Here is a 27,661-nt window from a genome sequence, read left to right on the forward strand (position 1 = left end):
ACTTTCACTTTCATCTCCGAGACATTTGCGCGCTTTTCTGGCCAATAGAAAGACATGGAAGGCATTACAACTTCCTCCTGTGACGTTCCAGCCCTATACCACCCCCATGCAGTGAGTGGCTGGGGAGATCAGGTGACACCGGAGTATTAAAATCTGCCCCGCCCGTGGCTCGCCACAGATGCATGCTGACATAGATCAGGGACAGTGCTGCTGATGCTGCTGCTGCTATAGGGAGAGTGTTAGGTGTTATTTTAGGCTTCAAGAACCCCAACGGTCCTTCTTAGGGCCACATCTGACCGTGTGCAGTACTGTTGAGGCTGCTTTTAGCAGTGTTGCACAATTTGTTTTTTTTTGTATATCGGGCGTGCAGACCATTGCGTCCTAAGTCTGCAGTCATTGTACAGAGTATAGGGGCAGTACTGGTGAGGCAGGGACAGTGGTACAGGGAAAGAGGTATACTGGCTATAGAGGCAGTGGGCTTTTTTAAAAAAATTGGGGAAAAATACCATATTTGGGCTGCCTGTGACCGTCTTCAGTGTACTGCGTGTCTGCTGGGGGTAGTAGTCCTAATTAATACGCAGCTAAGCGTTACAGCAGGCTTGCGCAAAATTGTTTCCTGGCTCTGCTGTGCCCGTTACATCACCGCCGTCATAGCGCCAGAGCAAAACTCTATACATAATATACGCTGCATACAGTATCTGTCTGGTGTTTCACCTCACCATTTAAAAAAATTGAAGCAAAATACTTAAGGCCTACCACTGCCCTTTGGCCACTTGACTGCTTCTGCGCTGTGAATTCCACTAGCTCAGTCATACGCACCTACGTTTCACTACAGGCGTGCGCAAAATTGTTTCCTGGCTCTGCTGTGCCCGTTACATCACCGCCATCATAGCGCCAGAGGGAAACAGTATACATAATATACGCTGCATATAGTATCTGTCTGGTGTTTCAGCTCACCATTTAAAAATATTGAAGCAAAATACTTAAGGCCTACCACTGCCCTTTGGCCACTTGACTGCTTCTGCACTGTGAATTCCACTAGCTCAGTCATACGCACCTACGTCTCACTACAGGCGTGCGCAAAATTGTTTCCTGGCTCTGCTGTGCCCGTTACATCACCGCCGTCATAGCGCCAGAGGGAAACAGTATACATAATATACGCTGCATACAGTATTTGTCTGGTGTTTCAGCTCACCATTTAAAAGAATTGAAGCAAAATACTTAAGGCCTATCACTGCCCTTTGGCCACTTGACTGCTTCTGCACTGTGAATTCCACTAGCTCAGTCATACGCACCTACGTCTCACTACAGGCGTGCGCAAAATTGTTTCCTGGCTCTGCTGTGCGTTCCGTAAGCGAAGTCAGGCTCCAACCACAGGCCAATAAGCGGCATATTAAATTACAGCGTTCTGTTTCTGCTCTACTCGTAATACACCATGCTGATGGGTAGGGGTAGGCCTAGAGGACGCGGAGGCCCAAGTCAGGGTGTGGGCACAGGCCGAGCTCCTGATCCAGGTGTATCGCAGCCGACTGCTGCGGGATTAGGAGAGAGGCACAATTCTGGCGTCCCCAGAATCATCTCACAATTAATGGGTCCACGCGGTAGACCTTTATTAGAAAATGAGCAGTGTGAGCAGGTCCTGTCAAGGATGGCAGAAAGTGCATCCAGCAATCTATCGACCACACAGTCTTCTACGCCGTCCAATGCTGCAACTCTGAATCTTCTGGCTGCTGCTCCTCCTTCCTCCCAGCCTCCTCACTCCATGAAAATGACACATTCTGAGGAGCAGGCAGACTCCCAGGAACTGTTCTCGGGCCCCTGCCCAGATTGGGCAGCAATGGTTCCTCTCCCACCAGAGGAGTTTATCGTGACTGATGCCCAACCTTTGGAAAGTTCCCGGGGTCCGGGGGATGAGGCTGGGGACTTCCGGAACTGTTTCAAGAGCTTTCAGTGGGTGAGGAGGACGATGACGATGAGACACAGTTGTCTATCAGTGAGGTAGTAGTAAGGGCAGTAAGTCCAAGGGAGGAGCGCACAGAGGATTCGGAGCAAGAGCAGCTGGACGATGAGGTGACTGACCCCACCTGGTTTGCTAAGCCTACTGAGGACAGGTCTTCAGAGGGGGAGGCAAGTGCAGCAGCAGGGCAGGTTGGAAGAGGCAGTGCGGTGGCCAGGGGTTGGGGCAGGGCCAGACCGAATAATCCACCAACTGTTTCCCAAAGCGCCCCCTCGCGCCATGCCACCCTGCAGAGGCCGAGGAGCTCAAAGGTGTGGCAGTTTTATCCCTGAGAGTGCAGACGATCGACGAACTGTGGTGTGCAAGGTTTGTCGCGCCAAGATCAGCCGGGGAGCCACCACCACCAGCATGCGCAGGCATATGATGGCCAAGCACCCCACAAGGTGGGACGAAGGTCGTTCACCGTCTCCGGTTTGCACCACTGACTCTCCCCCTGTGCCCCAACCTGCCACTGAGATCCAACCTCCCTCTCAGGACACAGGCACGACCGTCTCCCGGCCTGCACCCACACCCTCACCTCCGCAGTCCTCGGCCCCATCCAGCAATGTCTCTCAGCGCAGCGTCCAGCCGTCGCTAGCGCAACTGTTTGAGCGCAAGCGCAAGTACGCCGCCACGCACCCGCACGCTCAAGCGTTAAACGTGCACATAGCCAAATTGATCAACCTGGAGATGCTGCCGTATAGGCTTGTGGAAACGGAGGCTTTCAAAAACATGATGGCGGCGGCGGCCCCGCGCTACTCGGTTCCCAGTCGCCACTACTTTTCCCGATGTGCCGTCCCATCCCTGCACGACCACGTCTCCCGCAACATTGTACGCGCCCTCACCAACGCAGTTACTCTCAAGGTCCACTTAACAACGGACACGTGGACAAGCACAGGCGGGCAGGGCCACCTTATCTCCCTGACGGCACACTGGGTGAATTTAGTGGAGGCTGGGACCGAGTCAGAGCCTGGGACCGCTCACGTCCTACCCACCCCCAGAATTGCGGGCCCCAGCTCGGTGCTGGTATCTGCGGCGGTGTATGCTTCCTCCACTAAAACACCCTCCTCCTCCTACGCAACCTCTGTCTCGCAATCAAGATGTGTCAGCAGCAGCACGTCGCCAGCAGTCGGTGTCGCGCGGCGTGGCAGCACAGCGGTGGGCAAGCGTCAGCAGGCCGTGCTGAAACTACTCAGCTTAGGAGAGAAGAGGTACACGGCCCACGAACTGCAGCAGGGTCTGACAGAGCAGACCGACCGCTGGCTTTCGCCGCATGGTCGTGTGTGACAATGGCCGTAACCTGGTGGCGGCTATGCAGCTCGGCAGCCTCACGCACATGCCATGCCTGGCCCACGTCTTTAATTTGGTGGTTCAGCGCTTTCTGAAAAGCTACCCATGCTTGTCAGACCTGCTCGGAAAGGTGCGCCGGCTCAGGGCACATTTCCGCAAGTCCAAGACGGATGCTGCCACCCTGCGGACCCTGCAACATCGGTTTAATCTGCCAGTGCACCGACTGCTGTGCGACGTGCCCACACGGTGGAACTCTACGCTCCACATGTTGGCCAGGCTCTATGAGCAGCGTAGAGCTATAGTGGAATACCAACTCCAACATGGGTGGCGTAGTGGGATTCAGCCTCCTCAATTCTTTACAGAAGAGTGGGCCTGGTTGGCAGACATCTGCCAGGTCCTTGGAAACTTTGAGGAGTCTACCCAGATGGTGAGCGGCGATGCTGCAATCATTAGCGTCACCATTCCTCTGCTATGCCTCTTGAGAAGTTCCCTGCAAAGCATAAAGGCAGACGCTTTGCGCTCGGAAACGGAGGCGGGGGAAGACAATATGTCGCTGGATAGTCAGAGCACCCTCATGTCTATATCCCAGCGCGTTGAGGAGGAGGAGGAGGAGGGGGAGGAGCATGAGGAGGAGGGGGAAGAGACAGCTTGGCCCACTGCTGAGGGTACCCATGCTGCTTGCCTGTCATCCTTTCAGCGTGTATGGCCTAAGGAGGAGGAGGATCCTGAAAGTGATCTTCCTAGTGAGAACAGCCATGTGTTGCGTACAGGTACCCTGGCACACATGGCTGACTTCATGTTAGGATGCCTTTCTCGTGATCCTCACGTTACACGCATTCTGGCCACTACGGATTACTGGGTGTACACACTGCTCGACCCACGGTATAAGGAGAACTTTTCCACTCTCATACCCGAAGAGGAAAGGGGTTCGAGAGTGATGCTATACCGCAGGACCCTGGCGGACAAACTGATGGTAAAATTCCCATTCGACAGCGCTAGTGGCAGAAGGCGCAGTTTTGAAGGCCAGGTAGCAGGGGAGACGTGGAGATCAGGCAGCATGTACAGCACAGGCAGGGGAACACTCTCCAAGGCCTTTGCCAGCTTTATGGCTCCCCAGCAAGACTGTGTCACCGCTCCCCAGTCAAGGCTGAGTCGGCGGGAGCACTGTAAATGGATGGTGAGGGAGTACATGGCTGATCGCACGACCGTCCTCCGTGACGCCCCTGCCCCCTACAACTACTAGATGTCGAAGCTGGACACGTGGCCTGAACTCGCGCTGTATGCCCTGGAGGTGCTTGCTTGTCCTGCGGCTAGCGTCTTGTCAGAGAAGGTGTTTAGTGAGGCTGGGGGAATCATCACGGATAAGCGTACCCGCCTGTCAACCGACAGTGCCGACAGGCTTACACTCATAAAGATGAACAAAGCCTGGGTTTCCCCAGACTTCTCTTCTCCACCAGCGGACAGCAGCGATACCTAAACAATACGTAGGCTGCACCCGCGGATGGAAGCATCGTTCTCTATCACCATAAAAAACGGGGACCTTTTAGCTTCATCAATCTGTGTATTATATTCATCCTCCTCCTCCTTCTCCTCCTCCTGAAACCTCACGTAATCACGCTGAACGGGCAATTTTTCTTAGGCCCACAAGGCTCAGTCATATTACTTTTGTAAACAATGTTTATACGTTTCAATTCTCATTAAAGCGTTGAAACTTGCACCTGAACCAATTTTTATTTTAACTGGGCTGCCTACAGGCCTAGTTACAAATTAAGCCACATTAAGCAAAGCGATTAATGGGTTTCACCTGCCCTCTTGGTTGGGCATGGGCAATTTTTCTGAGGTACATTAGTACTGTTGGTACACCAATTTTTTTGGGCCCTCGCCTACAGTGTAATCCTAGTAATTTTTATGGGCTTCGCCTGCACTCATGGTACAGCAAGGTGTGTGGGGTTGGCCTACACTTTTGCTACATAAATGTAACTGGGGCCTTGTCTATACTGCAACTACCGAAATGTGAAAGAGACTGTTATCTCCCTAAACTGCTGCAAGGGGAAGGTTACTGTGGCCTATCTTGACTGCTACTACCACTGAAATGCAACTAATACTGTGCTCCCCCTATACTACTGCTTCGGAATTGTTACTGGGGCCTGTCTTGAGTGCTACTATTACTGAAATGGAACTAAGACTGTGCTCCCCCTATACTGCTGCTAGTGATATGTTACTGGGGCCTGTCTGGACTGCTACTACTACTGAAATGGAACTAATACTGTGCTCCCCCTATAATGCTGCTAGTGATATGTTGCTGGGGCCTGTCCCTAATGCTACCGCTGAAATGTTACTAATTCTGGGCTCTACCTATACCGCTGCTAATGCTATGTCACTGGGGTGTGGAAACGGAGGCTTCCCAAAGACATGATGGTGGCGAGGCCATTTCCCACCAATGCGGTTACTGTTAAGGTGCATATAACCACGGACATGTGGAGAGGACACATAGTGCCTCAAAAACATCCCCCTCCTCCTCCAACAATGAAAACATTCTTGGCAAATACCTTTGCATTGGTCCGTCTGGTGGCAGTCCAAGAATTTCACCTTTACCGACACAACAAGAGAGCCCCCCCCACCATCCCCCCGCCACGGCCCACTTAATCCTGGCCACATTCCAAAAACCAACTAAATAAAACCGCGCTACTAGGTCCGCAGTCGCCACCACATTCCCACCAACGCGGTTCCTGTTAAGGTACATATTACCAGTCTGACTGGGGCATGAACTGTGGGCCGAAGCACACCTGTATTGTATGTGACGTTAGCTCTGCTGAGCAGGGCACTGCAATGGGATACATTTATGTACCACCGATGGGTTCAAGGGAGCCACCCATGCTGTGGGTCCACAGGGACTTCACATTAGGGATTTGTACCTGCCAGTGTCTATGTATTAGAAACCCCGGTCAGACTGGGGCATGCAGTGTGGGCCGAAGACCACCTGCATTTAATCAGACGTTACCTCAGCTGTGATGGGCAATGCAATGGGATATATTTATGTACTGCCGGTGGCTTCCTGGGACCCACCCATGCTGTCGGTCCACACGTAGTTGTAACTGCATGTGTCCACTTCTAAAGAACCCCAGTCTGACTGGGGCATGCAGTGTGGGCCGAAGCCCACCTGCATTAAACCTGACGTTACCTCAGCTGTGCTGGGCACTGCAATGGGATTTATTTATGTACCGCCGGAGGGTTCCAGGGAGCCACCCATGCTGTGCGTCCACAGGGACTTCACAATAGGGAGTTGTACCTGCCTGTGTCTACTTATAAACAACCCCATTGTGACTGGGGCATGCAGTGTGGGCCGAAGCCCACCTGCATTTAATCTGACGTTAGCTCTGCTGTCCAGGGCACTGCAATGGGATACATTTATGTACAGCCGGTGGGTTCCAGGGAGCCACCCATGCTGTGGGTGCACACGGAATTCCCATTGCGGTGTTGTACCTGCCTGTGACTATTTATAAAAAACCCCGGTCTGACTGGGGCATGCAGACACCTTGACAGAATGAATAGTGTGTGGCACATGCGTTCCCCATTGCTATGCCCACATGTGCAGCTCCTGATGGAGGTGGCACAGGATTGGATTTCTCATTGCTTCTGTACAGCATTGTGGGCTATTGCCCCGCCCCTTTTAAAGAGGGTCGCTGCCTGGCCCTGCCAACCCTCTGCAGTGTGTGCCTCCGGTTCCTCCTCATGGCAGACGCACTTATAAATAGACATGAGGGTGATGTGGCATGAGGCCAGCGTGTGGCATGAGGGCAGCTGAAGGCTGCGCAGGGACACTTTGGTGTGCGCTGTGGACACTGGGTCATGCGGGGGGGGGGGGGGTTGGGCAGCATGTAACGTAACCCAGGAGAAGTGGTAGCGGAGTGTCATGCAGGCAGTGATTGTGCTTTGCTGCAGGTAGTGTGGTGCTTAGCTAAGGTATGCCTTGCTAATTAGGGTTTTTCAGAAGTAAAAATTGTTGGGAGGGGGGCCACTCTTGCTGCTATTGTGGCTTAATAGTGGGACCTGGGAACTTGAGATGCAGCCCAACATGTAGCCCCTCGCCTGCCCTATCTGTTTCTGTGTCGTTCCCATCACTTTCTTGAATTTCCCAGATTTTCACCAATGAAAACCTTAGCGAGCATCGGCGATATACAAAAATGCCCGGGTCGCCCATTGACTTCAATGGGGTTCGTTACTCGAAACGAACCCTCGAGCATCGCGAAAAGTTTGTCTCGAGTAACGAGAACCCGAGCATTTTGGTGCTCGCTCATCTCTAATCCTAACCCATCAGTATAAAGGGGTTATCTGAGTTTATCAAATTGATGGCCTATCCTCAGGATATTTTATATGTATATACAGTGCTATGTAGAGGTTTTAAGCAGGTGTGGAAAAAATGTTGCAAACTAAGAATGCTTTCAAAAATAGAAGTGCTAATAGTTTATTTTTGTCAATTAACTAAAAGCAACGTGAATGAACAAAATTGAGAAATCTAACAGAAATCAATATTTGGCGTGACCACCCTTTGCGTTCAAAATGGCATCAATTCGTCTAGGTACACTTGTGGTACCTAGAAGAATTGATTAAACTTAAGGTTTGTAGCTTATTTAGATGACTATAGAATAGAGATGAGCGAGCGCACTCGTCCGAGCTTGATGCTCGTTAGAGCATTAGAGTGTTCGAGATGCTCGTTACTCGAGACGAGCACCACGCGGCACTCGACTCCATTACATTTCCTTCCCTGAGAAATTTGCGCCCTTTTCTGGTCAATAGAAACACAGGGAAGGCATTACAAGTTCCTTCTGTGACGTTCCAGCCCTATCCCACCCCCCTGCAGTGAGTGGCTGGCGAGATCAAGTGACCCCCGAGTATTTAAATCTGCCCCGCCTGCGGCTCGCCACAGACACATGCTAAGAGAGATCAGGGAAAGTTCTGCTGATGCTGCTGCTATAGGGATAGTGTTAGCGTCTTCAAGAACCACAACGGTCCTTCTTAGGGCCACAGCTCACCTAGTGCATTACTGTTGTGGCTGCTGTGAGCAGTTTTGCACAATTTTTTTTTTTAATGTATATCGGGCGTGCAGGCTGTAGCGTTCTCAGGCTGCAGTCTGTACTTGAGTATAGGGGCAGTATTGGTCAGGCAGGGACAGTGGTAGTGTAGAATCCTGTCTACAAGAACCCCAACGGTTCTTCTTAGGGCAACCTGTGACTGTGTGCATTTAACTCCGTGGTTGCTGGGAGTTGTAGTACCTGTTGTGGCTGCTGTGAGCAGTTTTGCACAATTTTTTTTTTCATGTATATCGGGCGTGCAGGCTGTAGCGTTCTCAGGCTGCAGTCTGTACTTGAGTATAGGGGCAGTATTGGTCAGGCAGGGACAGTGGTAGTGTAGAATCCTGTCTACAAGAACCCCAACGGTTCTTCTTAGGGCAACCTGTGACCGTGTGCATTTAACTGCGTGGTTGCTGGGAGTTGTGGTACCTCTGTATTGCACAGCAGAGCCTGTGTGCAGCCTTCATTTAAACATTTTTCTGTCCGCACTTTGCGTTGCGTCAGTTCAGTCTGCCTCTAAGTGTAAGCCAAGAAACCACACATTTTCTACAACGCTCTGTGTTATACGTGTGCTGTCTCACAAGTGAACGGTGTGCCCGACGCCCATAGATTGAAAGTGCAAAACACAATGCATAGCCTCAGCCTGCATTGCATAGAAAAATAAGGAGATTTAAAAAAAAAAAATTCTTTTTACGGCTACCGGAGACCCAGTGCATTTGCCTGCGTGGCCTGTGGGACTTTGGGACTTCACGTCCATCCAAACTGCATAGTTCACAGCTAGGCCTAAGTGCAGCCTTCCTTATAATTTATCTCTGGCTTCATTTTGCGTTATATTACCGCTGGCAGCCACCAACTGCGCGGCAATAATTCACAAACATTTTTACACCGCTCTGTCTCTGCTCAATTCTTAATACAGCATGCTGAGGGGTAGGGGTAGGGGCAGAGGACGTGGACGCGGTCGCGGTCGAGGACGCGGAGTCCCAAGTGAGGGTGTGGGCATAGGACGAGTTCCTGGTCCAGGTGAATCGCAGCCGGCTGCTGCGGGAGTAGGAGAGAGGACAGTTTCTGGGGTCCCCAGCTTCATATCGCAATTTTTGGTTCCACGTCGTAGACCTTTATTAAAGAATGAGCAGTGCAAGCAGGTTCTGTCAAGGATGGCAGAAAGTGCATCCAGCAATCTATCAACCACCCAGTCTTCTACGACGTCCACTGCTGCAACTCTGAATCCTCTGGCTTCTGCTCCTCCTTCATCCCAGCCTCCTCACTCCATGAAAATGACACATTCTGAGGAGCAGGCAGACTCCCAGGAACTGTTCTCGGGCCCCTGCCCAGATTGGGCAGCAATGGTTCCTCTCCCACCAGAGGAGTTTATCGTGACCGATGCCCAACCTTTGGAAAGTTCCCGGGGTCCGGGGGATGAGGCTGGGGACTTCCGGCAACTGTCTCAAGAGCTTTCAGTGGGTGAGGAGGACGATGACGATGAGACACAGTTGTCTACCAGTGAGGTAGTTGTAAGGGCAGTAAGTCTGAGGGAGGAGCGCACAGAGGATTCGGAGGAAGAGCCGCTGGACGATGAGGTGACTGACCCCACCTGGTGTGATAAGCCTACTGAGGACAGGTCTTCAGAGGGGGAGGCAATTGCAGCCGCAGGACAGGTTGGAAGAGGCAGTGGGGTGGCCAGGGGTAGAGGCAGAATAATCCACCAGCTGTTTCCCAAAGCACCCCCTCGCGCCAAGCCACCGTGCAGAGGCCAAGGTGCTCTAAGGTGTGACAGTTTTTCACGGTGGACGGTGGACGATCGACGAACAGTGGTGTGTTGCGCCAAGATCAGCCGGAGAGCCACCACCACCAGTATGCGCAGGCATATGATGGCCAAGCACCCCACAAGGTGGGACGAAGGCTGTTTACCGCCTCCAGCTTGCGCCACTGCCTCTCCCCTGGGCCCCAACCTGCCACTGAGATCCAACCCACCTCTCAGGACACAGACACGACCATCTCCTGGCCTGGACCCACACCCTCACCTTCCCTGTCCTCGGCCCCATCCAGCTATGTCTCTCAGTGCAGCGTCCAGCTGTCGCTAAGAGGATCGTTAGACCGAAAGCACAAATACGCCGCCACGCACCCGCACGCTCAAGCTTTAAATGTCCACATAGCCAAATTGATCAGCCTGGAGATGCTACCCTACAGGTACAGGCTGGTGGAAACTGAGGCGTTCAAAAACATGAAGGCGGCGGCAGCCCGGCGCTACTCTGTTCCCAGTCGCCACTATTTTTCACGATGTGCCGTCCCAGCCCTGCACGACCACGTCTCACGCAACATCGTACGCGCCCTCACCAACTCGGTTACTCTCAAGGTCCACTTAACAACGGACACGGGGACAAGCACAGGCGGGCAGGGCCACTATATCTCCCTGACGGCACATTGGGTGAATTTAGTGGAGGCTGGGACCGAGTCAGAGCCTGGGAGCGCTCATGTGCTACCCACCCCCAGAATTGCGGGCCCCAGCTCGGTGCTGGTATCTGCGGCGGTGTATGCCATCTCCACTAAACCTTCCTCATCCTCCTCCCCCAACGCAACCTCTACCTCGCAATCAAGAAGTGTCAGCAGCAGCACGTCGCCAGCAGTCGGTGTCGCGCGGCAGCATAGCGGTGGGCAAGCGTCAGCAGGCCGTGCTGAAACTACTCAGCTTAGGAGAGAAGAGGCACACGGCCCTCAAACTGTTGCACGGTCTGACAGAGCGGACCGACCGCTGGCTTTCGCCACTGAGCCTCCAACCGGGCATGGTCGTGTGTGACAATGGCCGTAACCTGGTGGTGGCTCGGCAGCCTGTTGAGAGGTTCCCTGCAAAGCATAAAGGCTGATGATTTGCGGGCAGAAACAGAGGCGGGGGAAGACAGTATGTCGCTGGATAGTCAGAGCACCCTCATGTCTATATCTCAGCGCATGGAGGAGGGGGAGGAGGCGGAGGAGGGGGAGCCTGAGGAGGAAGAGACAGCTGGGCCGACTGCAGAGGGTACCCATGCTGCTTGCCTCTCATCCGTTCAGCGTGTTGGCCTGAGGAGGAGGATACTCAAAGTCATCTTCCTAGTGAGGACAGCCATATGTTGCATACAGGTACCCTAGCACACATGGCTGACTTTATGTTAGCATGCCTTTTTCGTGACCCTCGTGTTACACGCATTCTGGCCACTACGGATTACTGGGTGTACACACTGCTTGACCCACGGTATAAGGAGAACCTTTCCACTCTCATTCCTGAAGAGAAAAGGGGCTTGAGAGTGATGCAATACCACAGGGCCCTGGTGGACAAACTGATGGTTAACTTCCCATCTGACAGCGCTAGTGACAGAAGGCGCAGTTCCGAGGGCCAAGTAGAAGGAGAGGCTCGGAGATCAGGCAGCATGCAGGGGAACACTCTCCAAGGCCTTTGCCAGCTTTATGGCACCCCAGCAAGACTGTCTCACACCTCCCCAGTCCAGGCTGAGTCGGAGGGAGCACTGTAAGAAGATAGTGAGGGAGTACGCAGCCGATCGTACCACCGTCCTCCGTGACGCCTCTGCTCCGTACAACTACTGGGTGTCAAAGCTGGACACATGGCCCAAACTCGCGCTGTATGCCCTGGAGGTGTTGGCTTGCCCTGCGGCTAGCGTCTTGTCAGAGAGGGTGTTTAGTGCAGCTGGGGGAATCATCACGGACAAGCGTAACCGCCTGTCAACAGACAGCGCTGACAGGCTTACACTAATAAAGATGAACAAAGCCTGGATTTCCCCAGACTTCTCTTCTCAACCAGCGGACAGCAGCGCTACCTAAAGACCTTTGTCAATCTGTGTATGATATTCGTCCTCCTCCTCCTCCGGCTCCTCCTACTGAAACCTCTCGTAATCACCGCGAATGGGCAATTTTTCTGTGGGCCAAAAGGCTCATATAACTTTTCTAAATAATATTTATCTGTTTTAATTCTCATTAAAGCATTCAAACTTCCACCTGAACCAATTGTTTTTTAGACTGGGCTGCCTCCAGGCCTAGTTAAAAATTAAGCCACAGTACGCTAAGCGATTAATGGGTTTCACCTGCCCTCTGGGTTGGGCATGGGCAATTTTTCTGGGGTACATTTGTACTGTCGGTACACCAATTTTTTGGGCCCTCGCCTACAATGTAATCCAAGTAATTTTTATGGGCTTCGCCTGCACTCATGGTACACCACTGTGTCTGGCGTTGGCCTACACTTTTGCTACAGAAATGTAACTCTGTTCTGCCTACCTATACTTCTGCCACAGTAATGCTACAGGAGTCTGACTATACTTCAGCCACAGAAATGTTACTTCGGTCTGCCGATACTTCTGCTCCTGAAATGTTACCTTGGTTGCTGTATACTGTTACTACTGTAATTTTACTAATACTGGGCTCTGCCCATAATGCTTCAACGGAAATGTTACTGGGGCATGTCTATACTGCTATAACAGAAATGTAACTAATAGTGGGCTCTGCCCATACTGCTTCTACGTAAATGTTACTGGGGCCGGTCTATACTGCTACTACTGAAATCTTACCAATGCTATGCTCTCCCTACACTGCTGCCAGGGAAATGTTTATCTGCTGCTTTGCCCATACTGCTTCTACGTAAACGTTACTGGGGTCTGACTATACTGCTACTACTGAAATTTTACAAATGCTGTGCTCTCCCTACACTGCTGCCAGGGAAATGTGAATCTGCTGCTTTTCCCATACTGCTTCTACGTAACTGTTACTGGGGTCTGCCTATACTGCTGCTACTGCTATGTTACAGGGTTGTGGAAACGGAGGCTTCCCAAAGACATGATGGTGGCGAGGCCGCGCTACTAGGTACCCAGGCGCGACAACTTTTCAGTGACGCGGTCACTGGGAAGGTGCATATAACCACGGACACGGGGACAGGACATGTAGTGCCTCAAAAACATCCCTGTCCTCCTCCTCCAACAATGAAAACATTCTTGGCCAAAGCCCACCTGCATTTAATCTGACGTTAGCTCTGCTGTCCAGGGCACTGCAATGGGATCTATTTATGTACCGCTGGTGGGTTGCAGGGAGCCACCCATGCTGTCGGTCCACACGGACTTCACATTATTGAGTTGTACCTGCCTGTGTGTATGTATTAAAAACCCCAGTCACATTGGGGCATGCAGTGTGGGCTGAAGCACACCTGCATTTAATCTGGCGTTACCTCAGCTGTGCTCGGCACTGCAATGGGATATATTTATGTACCGCCGGCGGGTTTCAGGGAGCCACCAATGCTGTGGGTCCACATGGACTTCACATTAGGGATTTGTACCTGCCTGTGTCTATGTATTAAAAACCCTGGTCAGGTTGGGGCATGCAGTGTGGGCTGAAGCCCACCTGCATTTAATCTGACGTTACCTCAGCTGTGCTGGGCAATGCAATGGGATTTAGTTAAGTACCGCCGGTGGCTTCCTGTGACCCACCCATGCTGTGGGACCACATGCACTTCACATTAGGGAGTTGTACCTGCCTGTGTATACTTATAAAAAAAAAAACAGTCTGACTGGGGCATGCAGTGTGGGCCGAAGCCCACCTGTATTTAATCTGACATTAGCTCTACTATCCGGGGCACTGCATTGGGACAAACTACAGGAGCAATACAGCGCTAATGAGACGTGCACAGCTACGCTAGCATTGGAGTCCACTGTAGGCCCGCTATTGCTGAGGGTTTGTGCAAAGGCCTATGTCCTGGGTGCAGTGAAAGTCCGCTTCCTGCCTAGGATTGCTGAATCTGTGGGCCGAGGCTTATGCCGTGGGTGCGGTGCAAGTATGCCATGTTTGGCCACTCAGATCAATTTTTTGTTCATTTCTTGTGTTTCCTAGGACCCACCTATGCTGTTGGTGCAAACTTAGTTCCCATCGCGGTGTTTGACCTGTCTGGGACAAATACACTGACTGACCTGGGTAGGGGGCAGAGCGCAGAGGGCTTTCCCCTTGCAGTGTCAATTGAGCTATGCAACACCTTGACAGAATGAATACTGTGTGGCACATGGATTCCCCATTGCTATGCCCACGTTTGCATCTCCTGACGGAGGTGGCACAGAATTGGATTTCTCATTGCTTCTGTACAGCATTCTGGGCTATCGCCCCGCCCCTTTTGAAGAGGGTTGCTGCCTGGCCCTGCCAACCCTCTGCAGTGTGTGCCTGCGGTTCCTCCTCATGGCAGACGCACTTATAAATAGACATGAGAGTGGTGTGGCTATGGGGCCAGTGTGTGGCATGAGGGCAGCTGAAGGCTGAGCAGGGACACTTTGGTGTGCGCTGTGGACACTGGGTCGTGCGGGGGGTTGGGCAGCATGTAACCCAGGAGAAGAGACAGCGGTGTGTCCTGCAGGCAGTGCTTGTGCTTAGTTGGAGGTAGTGTGGTGCTTAGCTAAGGTGTGGCTTACTAATGAGGGTTTGTCCGAAGTAAAATTGTTAAGGGGGGGCCACTCTTGCCGCTATTGTGGCTTAATAGTCGGACCTGGGAACCTGAAATGCAGCCCAGCATGTTGCCCCTCGCCTGCCCTATCCGTTTCTGTGTCGTTTCCATCACTTTCTTGGGTTTTGCAGATTTTCACCAATGAAAACCTTAGAGAGCATCGGCGATATACAAAAATGCTCGAGTCGCCCATTGACTTCAATGGGGTTCGTTACTCGAAACGAACCCTCGAGCATCGCGGAAAGTTCGACTCGAGCAACGAGCACCCGAGCATTTTGGTGCTCGCTCATCTCTACTATAGAAGGTAATGATAATTGAACTGTTGCCCCAGCAGGCTAAAATGGTATAGCCTCAGCTAATGCCATGCAGATGCATCATGGGATAGATGGGAAACTAGAAGTAAAAAAGTTCACTCTCAAGATGATGGCTGATAAGCATCAGAGAAGGGGCTACACTGCAGGAAAGTGTTGCAATACACAGAGGAAACCTCCAGTGTGTGACAGGCAATCAGTTGAGGGGGCAAGCATGGAAAACTGTGTTTTCTCTGGAGAGATACTTAAACAAAATGTTTAACTAAATTTCTAGGAGGAATAGGAGAGGAATGCAGACTTGTAAGAAAAGACGGTCTAGAATTGTTATATTATCTGAATATATTTGTTTATTAAATCAGACATTTCAGGAGAGGTGACCAGTTCTCTTTAACTAGTTCCTGACTGCCCATAGACTATACATGTTCAAATGGTGCATGTCTGATAAGTAAGGAGAAAAAATAGGGGTAAAATTTCTGGTCAAGAGCCTCCCCTCTAGTATTTTCTCCTGCAGCTAATAACAAGCTGATACAGTTATATATTATACATCAGTGCTACCTTAACTCCAGTGAGGCTGCAGAGAATGGGCAGGACTTCATCATCCAAATGCATTAGGTGCCAATACGACACTGCTGATTTTTGGCACATGATCTGCGAGTGCCTAGTTATTTGAGACTTCTGGGGAGAGGTCACGGACCTCCTCTCGGGGGTTTTGGAAACACCCGTCCCAACATCCCTGTAGGTGTGCCTCTTCGGAATACTCGAGGAGGAGATTTGTCAGCATCATAATAAAATATTTTTGAGAGAGGTACTTTTCTTGGCTAGGGAAGTCATAGCACAACGCTGGATGAATCAAAGGAATCCCTCAGTGTCAATGTGGCGAAAATTGGTTAACTCTACTATTCCATACAATTACATAGTTTATAAAGGGCGTAGAGGTCCAGGAAAATTTGACAAGGTATGGGATAAGTGGTGCGAATCCTAACTTACGTCTTTACCCTCCATGCTTACTCTCATCCTCCATCTCAATAATTCAGAGACGCCTCCACTAGTGAATATTTTCTGTGGCTGAAACCTAAGGCCTACTGACATGTCTAAACTCCTTCTTTCTCCCTCTAAGTAGTGTCTTCTGCTATAGGGGTGAATTACCTCCTTTTTCAAATGTTATCAGCTGTACTCCAATTTGTCATGGTTTTTGTTGTACTACAATGTTATAAAATTGTTGTAATTTACTTTCTTTTCAATAAAACGAGTTAAAAAAAATTGGTCAAGACATGTTTAAGAATGAGGGGGTTTATTTGTTATAGATGGTCTCTTAGAAGTGAGTAGTCAAAGATATCTGGGCAGCAATTTCTGCAGTCATTGGAAAAAGTTGACATGTCTGTCTGGACTGGTTAGAGGGGAAAAAAGGAAAGTAGTGAATGCCTCATCAGTAAAACAATCACGTTAGTCACCGGATTTAATAGTCATGTATTCCGCTTGTGACTGTATCTGATCAATACAGTATTCTTTTGGATAGTCCGAAGCATGATGATGCGCTGCAGAGAGCTTGTGTAGAACCGCTACTAGCCTATGGTTGCTGTACTGCTGTACTCTTTGTCTATATCTTTATTTGTCATTATGTAACATGTATTTTAATATATTGCCGTGTTTGCCCAAAAATAATACAGTGTCTTATATAAATTTTTGCCCCAAAAGAGGCGCTAGGTCTTTTTTTCTGGGAATATCTTACCTTTACTTACCTAGCTGGCTCAGTCCAGGTCCCTCCCGCTGCTCTCCAGAGTTCCAGCGCAGTTCCTGCAATCCTTGGCCGTTCGTACAACATTACATCCTGGTTACAGGATTCATAAATCCCGCCTCCGGGAAGCGATGGCTGTGATTAGTTTTTTGACCGCTACTCAGCCAATCAAGTGCTCGATGAACCCTTCACAGCCATCACATTGGTTCATCTAGCACTGCATTGACTGGCTGAGCAGCGGTCAAGGAACCAATCACAGTGATCGATTGCTGGAGTTGAGATTTATGAATCCTGTAATCAGGAAGGGAAATTATGTATTACGTAGGTGACCAAGGACTGTGGAAACCATGTGGAGCACTCAAGAGCAGCAGAGCAGCAGGTGGGACCTGGATCAAGTCTGCTAGGTAATGTATTCCTTTTTTTTCTTGTAGTGTAACTAGGGTTTATTTTCAGGGTAGGGCTTATATTTCAAGCCTCCCCAAAAATCCTGAAAAATCAGGCTTATTTTGGGGACAGGTCTTATTTTTGGGGAAACGGAGTGTATGTAATTTGAGGATAATTGTCTGTCTATCAACACAGTCTCTTCCCAAAAGGTCAAAAACAGTTGGGGAACTTTTTTTACACTAATTTCATTTGGATAAAGTTGTTTTTAATTATAAAATTACTTTAAGGATCAAGATCACCTGCATGAATATATGGTCGGTAATCCTTAAGTACTTAATATACACTATTTACAGGAAAACACAACTTGTCAAGTTCTCATGCATGTCAATAATAAATAGAAAACTTCTGGCTAGTAGATTCTAGAGATGTGAAGAGAACTTTCCATAGTTAGGGCTCCTGTCCAAGGGCAATAGTTCATTGCATTATCCTCGGCGATAACGTTGCTATGGAAAGCGCACCCCTCTGTCCACAAGTGGAGAATCATAGCGATTCTTTGCTCACGGGATTCAAATTGCAGCATGCCTCGATTCTCCGCGGTGAGCCTATCTGTCAGATAGGCTCAGTGCGGAAGACCTGACAGCTCTCCCACCTGCTCCCCCGTGGCAGAATATCGCTAGCGATATTCCGTCACGGCCATGGACAGGGGCCCTTAAAGGGGGAGAGGGATAGGACCGCTGCAGTCAGGGACTGGCTGCAGTGATAATGCCACTGAAACAGGGTTCTTTGGTAGGCTTGTCACGTAGGTATGGTATCGGGGACAATAGGTTGCCGACAGGGGTACAACTACAGCTATTCACTGGAAAACACCCTTTCTCAAGTATTTCTCAGGTATAGTATGTACATGGATGAGATGAGTGAGAGGTCTTATGGGAAAAGACCACATGAGGCAGTCTTTCAATACTCCAGCTGAAACAAACATTTTGATGAACAGACTGACATCCGCAGCAGAGTGAGATTATTCAGCCTTCAAAGGCGGAAATATGCGCCTTTAGAAACCGCATTGCAATATCAGAGCTGTCTCTCTGTTACTCGGTGTAGCTGACTCAATGTATAAGCAGCATTTTTTCTTTCTGCATCCTATCTTTCAATTTGAATCAGCCTGTCAGCCGTGTCTACCTTCCTGCGTCACAACCACTAGCTGTTGACTATTTTGTGCTCAACGAGAAGAACAACAATGATAAACACGAAGAGAATTTAAAAAAAACTACCTAAAACTCCAGCAACTTCAGCAGCCTAAGACTGAGCCACTATGCTTGTTCTTCCTTCTTCGTCTTTCTTCTTCCTTCTTCTTGGGTGGAGAAGGAGAAAAGGGAGGCAATGAAGGAGAAGAATAAAGGAGAAAATGATGGAGAATGAGATGTTCTTCTTCTACGTCTCCTTCTACTTTTTCTCCTTCTCCCCTCCAGACAAGAAGAAACAGGAGGAGGAAGAAGTTTGGCCGCTCAGCGGCTAGCATTATTGCCTTGTAGTGTTAGGGTTGGTTCTAGGTTCACTGCTGATTATGGACAAAATCTGCATGGAGTTTATATGTTCTCTTTGTATTTATTATTCTTATCAATCTTCTCCTCCTCTGAAGAAGAAAGAAGTGTGGTGGCTCAGTTGTTAGAATTGCTGCTCTGGAGCTGTAGGTTCCTATCCAACCCAGGGCCACATTTGGATGCGGTTTTTATGTTTTCTTTGTGTTTATTCTTGTTGCTGTTCTACTCGTTCAGAGTTGAATGCACAAGTGTTTTACCTCAGTTATTGGCACTGCTGCCAAAGCTTAGCTTTAGAATTAGCAGAGCTTTTCAAAGTCTATGCAGATTTTATCCTTGATGGTATTTGAACCTAGGACCAAAAAAGGTCTGGCAAAAGTATTAACCACTGAGCCCTATTCATGGAAAAACAAACAAACACAAGCACACACTTTTATTTGTAAAATGATTTTCAATCCATTTTTGCTAAAAATTGGGTCGAGATGACCTGATCTAATTTTGCAAAAATTGGCTTGATTTTATCATCCAGTCAATCATGACAAGCAACACTATTCACAAGACCACTGCAACACTCCATCAATCCTGTAGAAATGAAGGGAGTAGGGGTCATGCATGCATATTATGGCTCCATTCACAAAGGAGACTCAAGGACCATCTTTCTCATAATCGTTAGGGTTCCCAGTGGTTGGACCCTTCACAATCATATAATTATCACATCCTGTAAATAGATAAGAAATGTTTTTAGATTGTGTTTGTCTATAACTGTGACTTAGATAACAATTAGAGAACATTTTATTCGTAATTAATATAAAAATTCAAATGATTTCAAAGGGTTCACCTAATTATTCTTGCAACAGTACATAGAGAAGCATAGCCATAATTTTAGGTTGGTTGAGACACATTTTGCAGTATTTTTAATGTGCCTGCAGGCATGACGTATTGTTATATATGATATGCATGCCCAATTCATTTTCTGCATGATTTAGAACATTTGCATCCACCGATTTTCACATTTCCAAATTGGCATTATCACGATGGTCCAGCTTCAAAATGTCTCATATAGAAAGGATTATTCCGGAAGAGTAAATTTCTGTAAATATAACGGCACCAAAAGCACCTACCCAATAGCCTATACTTATTGCAGAATATCCCATTATTCTGACACTGAATATTTGCAATGGCTTCCAAAAGTGCAATTTTGAATAAAAATCTATTTCAGGAAACTGCATTGACTAAGTTGTTTCTTATTTGTTTTTACAATCTGGCCTGAAGATATGCTGTTAGTTACTGCCAAGATATTTTATGTTTCATTTGCCATCATTACATTTACTATTTATTAGAAACTGTTGATTATTGTGCAGACATTTTCCTTAATGATAGTGCAATTTGCATTAGAAAAGCAATCATTTTGGACACTTCATACATTCCATTTGTATTACATTTTGAAGGTGCAATGCAGCTTATTGTATAAATGCCGAAAGTTAATTTAATATGTTATGTGGATGTACAGTTAGAAAGGAAAAATAGGCACATATCTATTGGTGGTCATAATGGAAAGGTAGAGGGCCTTGTAGTGCGGAAATATAGACAATAATATGTATTCCTATGTTAATTAGAAAATGGTAATGGAAGAAGGCAACCTACGAAGGGACAAGGAGAAGCCTGCAATGGGAGTTAGATGACTCAGTCACAGAGACCACCATCTTCTGCACCTAAGATGGTTTGCACCACTCCCACAGGGACTCTGGAAACCTGGATCTCTTCAAATATCTGGCATCTGCCAGCTCTATTGCACACATCACAGGTTTACAGCATCACACACTGCATATACACCTGGTGTTACCATGCGGCGGCTGCGGGTCCTCCAGGGGCGGCCGGGCGCGTCCCCCCGGCTGGTTGTCCGGCTGCGTGGGTGGCCTCTCTCCGCCCCTGGACAGAGACTTCTGTTTGTAAGGCTGGCAGTGAGGTGCATTCACTGCCAGTTATTGGTTTCTGTCAGCGTGCTTGCTTCCTGCCTCTGTCAGTCTCTTGCTTTTTCAGCTTGTTTGCTAGTGCTGCCAGCTCATCCCATCTGCCTCGGTCTGCGGTTATATTCTGTTGGGATAGTTCATCTGCCCATCCTGTCAGTATTCTACCTTGTTCCATCTGGATACGCCAGTCCTCCCTCTCGGTCCCTAGTGAGTGTAGGGACTGCCCCCCAGTTGCCCGCCTGGGGTTAGCCAGGAGTGGAGGCAAGTAGGCAGGGACAGGGGTTGCAGGTAAGTTCAAGGGCAACCCGGGCTGGCGTATCATTGGGTAGGATACTATAACACCTGGAAGATAATACAACTTTTGGGTTTACAACCTGCAGAATCCTTGTCGCTATCCCCTACCAGGGCATCTAGGGGGTTTCCTCCTCTGTCAGACTCGTGATCTGGATTTACAACCCGCAGTTTCCTTGTCACTTATCCCCACCCGGGGTGTCTAGGGGGCATCCTCCCCTGCCAGATTTGTGACGGACAAAGTCCGGTCCGCACTGGACCTCAGGCTTCCAGCTCCTGTAGCTGCCTCAGCAGCCTCTCTCCCTGACTTTCAGCAGGGAACTCAATATGTCTGGAGGTTTTAACTCCTCCAAACACACCCACAGCTGTCCCTGCTGATTAGCACACATTCAAGAACACCGAAGGCCTATTTACAGCTCCTACAGGTTATTCTGTGCACTGCCTTGCCACACCATGATGTTAAATGTCCATGTGGAAATAAGGCCTCCTCCACACGGGCGACACGGCATCACCGTGAGAAAATCGCAGCGATATCGCATTGCTGGGTTGTGCGATATCGCTGCGTCTTCTCACGGCAATACCGCATCTTTGTAGCATCACAAGCAAGGATTTTCGGGAAAGGAGGGGGCTTGAAATATAGGCCCTACCCAAAAAATAAGCTGTAGCTGAAGAAAAAAGAAGTATACATCACCTCTCCCGCGCTGTCAGGGGCGCCGCCGCAGCTTCTCCCCGGGTCCCGGCACTTCTTCATCTTCTGGCCGGGGATTGAAAAGTCCTCATCTCCTGCAAGTGCAGGCTGTAATTGGCTGACACTTAGCCAATCATAGCCAGTGCTCGATGAATGGCTGTGATTGGTTCAATCAAAGCCACTCATCGAGCACTGGCTGTGATTGGCTGATGCTTAGCCAATCACAGTCAGTGCTTTCAAAAGGCGGGGATTTTTCAATCCCCAGCCAGGAGATGAAGAAGAGAAATAGTGTCGGGAACCGAGAAGAATCTGAGGTGGCAATGGAGAGCGCTTCTAAGGTGATGTATGTGTTTTGTTTTATTTTTTTCTGCAATTAGGGCTTAGATTTGGCTTTGACAGTAGGATTTCCTATTGTCAAAGTTGCATCGCACCACACAAAAAACGTGTTTTCGTGCGATGCGATGCAACAGAGAGGACGGCTCCATAGACAAACATGGGCTACAAAAGCTCACAAGTCTTGGGCATATCGCCGGACCTGCAAGGTTTTTGTGTTGGTTGTTGAATGCTACAAAACATTGCATGTGTGAAGGAACCCCATAGGAAAGCATGGGCTTCTCATACATGTGATTTGTAGCATTGTAGCAACACGACAAAATCGAGCAACTTTTTTGCCTGTGTGAAGGAGGCCAAATAGTTAAGATATTTGTAATTGGTCTTGGGTAAAACAAGCACATCAGAGCTGTGGGTAAGTAGTATATTGCTGACAAATAAATCACTGCTTTATTATTTATTTTTCTAAAGCAAGGAGCATATTAATACTATAAATGACTTAAAGAGTTTTTCCAGGCAATTTTTAATTTATGACCTATCCTCAGAATAAGTCATCAATAGTTGATCAGCTGGGGTCCACTGTTCAGGACCCTGATTGATCAGCTCTTCCAGTGTCTGCTATCACCAGCAAAATTCACAGGATGCAGAGCAAAAGCAGATTACTTTGACCCCTGTGTAGTGGTAAGCTGGTAATTGCAGGTACAGTAATTACCAGCATTGGCCACTACACAGGAGACAGAGCGATCTGCTTTCACTATGTACCCTGTGTGTGTTTTTTTGTTGATGAAGAGGGAGTTGGAACAGCAGATGAGTCTCTGGCCTGAACACCAAACCCCAGCGGATCAACTATTGATAACCTATTCTGAGGATAGATCATCAATAAAAATAACCAGGAGAACCCCTTTGAGGTGTGACTTAGTTGATAAGTGATGCCCGTTGTGCCAAACATTTGGTGAAGTCTTAGGTGCTGAATAGGCATGAGCGAGTATACTCGCTAAGGCACTACTCGCTCGAGTAATGTGCCTTAGCCGAGTATCTCCCCGCTCGTCCCGAAAGATTCGGGTGCCGTCGCGGGGCGGGGAGCTGCAGGGGAGAGCAGGGAGGAATGGAGGGGAGATCTCTCTCTCCCTCTCTCCTGCCCGCTCTCCCCCGCTCCCCGCCGCAGCTCACCTGTCAGCTGCGGCGGCCCCCGAATCTTTAGGGACGAGCAGGGAGATACTCGGCTAAGGCACATTACTCGAGCGAGTAGTGCCTTAGCGAGTATACTCACTCATCCCTAGTGCTGAACATAACTACAAATCTGGCTGCCATCACATACTGTAGGAGCTAGGTGCAACCTTACAAATATTGTCTTTATTTAGACAGCGTAAACTTAGACCAGGCAGTGTAAAGATGCGGAAAATTAATCACAGTGGTTTATGCTGGATTTTGGTGCATCTTCAGACAGTTTTGTCTAACACCACTTATTAGGTTGACTTACTTTGCACGAATATTTTTCACCATAATTTTGGTACACAATTGTGGAGCATGTAGCTTAGTACATCTGTGCCTTTGTTTTCCCATTTTTAGATTATGGAATAAATAAGTTTGTTCAAATGATATAGTTGCTTATAAACACCATGCCAAATATTGTCAAACCACAGAATTAAAACACAAATCTTTAAGAAATAATTAAATTTAACAATGGATCCCAATTTGTGTCTTGAAAAAGAGAGGAAAAGGAAAAGAAGGAGAGGTAAGGATGTCTAAAGATGCCTTCTAGGTGTAGAATCATAGAATGGTAGAGTTGGAAGGGACCTGCAGGGTCATCAGGTCCAACCCCCTGCTCAGTGCAGGATTCACTAAATCATCCCAGACAGATATTTGTCCAGCGTTTGTTTGAGCACTTCCATTGAAGGAGAACTCACCACCTCCTGTGGTAACCTGTCCCACTCATTGATCACCATCACTGTAAGAAAGGTTTTTCTAATATCTAATTTCTGTCTCCTCCCTTTCAGTTTCATCCCATAGCTTCTAGTCATTCCTTGTGCAAATGAGAATAGGGCTGATCCCTCTGCACTGTGACAGCCCTTCAGATATATGTAGACAACTTTTAAGTTTCCTCTCAGCCTTCTCTTCTGCAAGCTAAACATTCAAAGATCCTTTAACCTTTTCCCATAGGGCATGATTTGCAGACCGCTCACCATCCTAATAGCTCTTCTCTGAACTTGCTCCAGTTTGCCTATAGTAGTGTAGTAGTAGCATAAACAACCGGTAGACAAAAAGTGCAATGATAAGAATGGACCTTCAGCTGAATTGTTTGTACATTTGGGCACAATTCCAAATGAACATGGATCATATGCTAGATACGAGTGGGGATTTGCCAGGAGCTGCCAACTATGTTGTTATCACAAGTCCCTTTTTTCACAGGGATCGTGTGTCACTATCAGCAATGCCTAAAAAAGGACAACTGGAAATGTTGGTCATGGACCCAAAAACATGGAGGGATGGTGGTACAGTAAGTTGAAAACTTCTTTATTGGAGCGAGGATGACAAACTGCACAACGCATTTCCGTTCCATATTGCAGCCTTCATTAGGTCCATATAACAGAAGTGGACCATAAATAAGACACAAATGAATAAACAGCCTGTTATATTTAAACTTTTATTGATCTTTTTTATTGTTCGGAGGAAAACTGGTGGCTTTGCCCACATATATGAATGTTATGAACGGCTTCTGTTACAAACACTTGACTAGGGTTCCAATGTGCAGTGGAAATGTGTTGTCATCCTTGTCCCAATAAAGAGGTTTCTCAGCTTACCAGCATTTTTGAACGTCTTGGTCTTCATGGGCAGTCTCATTTCCAGTTGTCCTTTTTTTCCAGCAATGTGAGAAGAAATAACTGATAACTATTTAATACAAGGAAATATTAACTCCAGCAGTTAAGTCCATGAAAATGGGTGAAATTTCATAAAGTCCTACTTCTAGCTATTTTGCTGCAGGAAGCAGATACCTCAATACATTGTGCAGTGGCCCAGGTTGGTATTGCAGGCTGAGTCCTATTAAAATGAATTTGTCTAAGCCTGCAATACCAATCTAAGCAAAACAGCTAGAAGTGGAACAACCCCTTTAAAGTTACTGCTGTATATATATATATATATATATATATATATATATATATATATATGATACGCAAAACAGCTGTGTAGTAAAGACTCTAAAAATATATAGGAAGTCACAGTAATCAAATATGAAGAACTAGATCACTGATAAATTGTCAGGACCGGCAGCTCCCGGGGCCTCCGTTCCCGCACTCCCGGTCCTATCACCCGGGCGCCTGGGGTGCAGTACAGGGGAACCCCGGTGTTGGTGACCGACCCTAGCCGCCGTAGTCTGGCATACCACAGGGTTGCTAGGGATGCAGCCGCCGCTGCCCCACACCACGTCCCCATTGCCATGACAGCCGGGAGCGCTCTCTCTGTCTCCAGCTGCCCAGCAAGTACTGGGGGCGGGTTTTCCAGCGCTCCGTGACTGGCTCCTGTTGCTCCCTGTCCCAATCAGCCACTGAGGCGGGAGTTCTGTCAGCATTTAAACCTTTTCCTTCCGGTCCAGCACTGTCAGTGTATGTTTGTCTCCAGGCTACACTCGCATCCTTCTGAATTGAGTCCCCAGTGTGACTCTTTGCTTTTGGACCCGACTTTGACTTCGCCTGACCCCTTGTACCCCTGACCCCATCCTCTCCTGTTGCCGACCCGGATTACCTGACCTGCTTTTTGTGTGTTTGTTCCCTTGCTTGTCTGTTAGTTTGACTCTCTGCCCCGCATCCCTAGCTAGCCTAGGGACTGTCGCCCAGTTGTCGCCCTAGGGCTTAGCCTAGGGGGGCTAGTAGGTAGGGACAGGGGCTGCGGGTGTGTTAGGGACTTCAAGTTACCCGGACCCCCGCTCCCTGACATGCATAAGCTTATTAAGTGCCCTTAGGCCGCCTGCACACGGGCGGAAATCCCGCGGCGGGATTTCCGCCGCTCAAAGCCTGCATAGGAGTGCATTACAATACGCACTCCTATGAAGACAGCCGTGGTTTGGCCGCGCGAAATCTCGCGCGGCAAACAAACCGCGGCATGTCCTATTTTTGTGCGGGGCTCACCCGGCCACCAGCTCCGGTCTGCGCATGCGCCGGCTGCCCGGCAGCCGGCACATGAAAGAGTCGGGGCCGCCGGGCGCGGGTGAGTACGCGCTCGTCTCTGCAGGCGCTCGGGTCGGGTCCCACAGCGAGAATTCTCGCCGCCGGATCCAACCCGCTCGTCTGCAGGTGGCCTTAAAGGGGTTCCGTCATTTTAAAAAAAATCGCTTACCTATTCCTCCTCAGGCCGTCTTCTTACCAAATCTTCTCCTCACTGATCTTCTCCTGGCTCCTGCAGTCCCCCGTGTCACGTCACCTCCAGCCAACCTATTTTTCTTCTTTCAGTGATGAAGCATACATTGCCGGCATTCTGCTTCTATGTACAGATATAAAAATGCGTGGGTAGGACTTTAGCTGGTGTCCTTGACATGAGGCAGTAATATTCAAATAATCATGAGCCTTAGGCCTCTTTCACACAGCCATGAAAATCGCTCGAGATTTGTACATTTCAAGATGCACAAATCTCAAATGAATATGAACCCCATTCTTTTGAATGGGGTCATATACATGAGCAATTTCTTTCCTTCATAGCATCACGGTACGGGAAAAAAGAATCGCAGCATGTCCTATTTTTGGGTATTCCTTCGGAATGCATCGCCCACTGTTTTCAATGGGGCTGGAAAACGGATTACATGGCGTGCGATGTGCATGTGAGTGTGATGCGAGGTTTCCCATTGATAACTAAAAGCCGGGCCAGAGGATCGCAACTGTACTAAAGTGACAGGAGGCGTTTTTGACACAAAAATGCCTCGTATCCACAGCAATATTGCATGCTCCCGAGCACGATATTAGACCAAGTTTTATGGCCTGATATCACGCTTGGCCGTGTGTAGGTAGCCTTAGGCTTTATTCCCACGAGTGCATATACAGCGCGTTTTCACGCCCGGGCGCATATACAGTACCCATGTGAAGCATTGATTTCCAAGGCAGCCGTTCACACGGGTGAATATACGGCGCGTAAATGTGCCGTCAGCGCAAAAAAAAGAACATATACGCTTCTGACGCATATACACTCAGCCAAAACATAGTTCTGGAACTATGTTTTGGCCAATATATGCCAGTGGGTCCAATAGACTCCTATGGGAGCAGGGAAAGATAAGGGAGGGGGAGGCATTTTTGCAGTGTCCAACTCTGCGAAAAGCTTACAGATGCCTCTACATAGGCTCTGGAAGGCATCCCGAGGATTTTGGCAGAGCGAGGGTTTTCCGGGGTGCGTCATATTTTTTTGTTAAAAACGACCTTGGGGTCGTGTGAATGGACAAGAAAACGCTGGCCCTGATCACGGAAAAAAGCCCATTCAGGCGCTTCTACGGAGCAGGCGTGGAAACATAAAACGCCGAAGCCGTATATGCTCATGTGAGAAAGAGCCCTAATAGACAGAGCCTATTCCTGTTATGTCTGCTGGTTCACTAGTCATTCTAAATTAGTGGGCTCAATTGCAC

The sequence above is a fragment of the Eleutherodactylus coqui genome, chromosome 6 (assembly GCF_035609145.1).
Source record: "Eleutherodactylus coqui strain aEleCoq1 chromosome 6, aEleCoq1.hap1, whole genome shotgun sequence".
Lineage (NCBI taxonomy): Eukaryota > Metazoa > Chordata > Amphibia > Anura > Eleutherodactylidae > Eleutherodactylus > Eleutherodactylus coqui.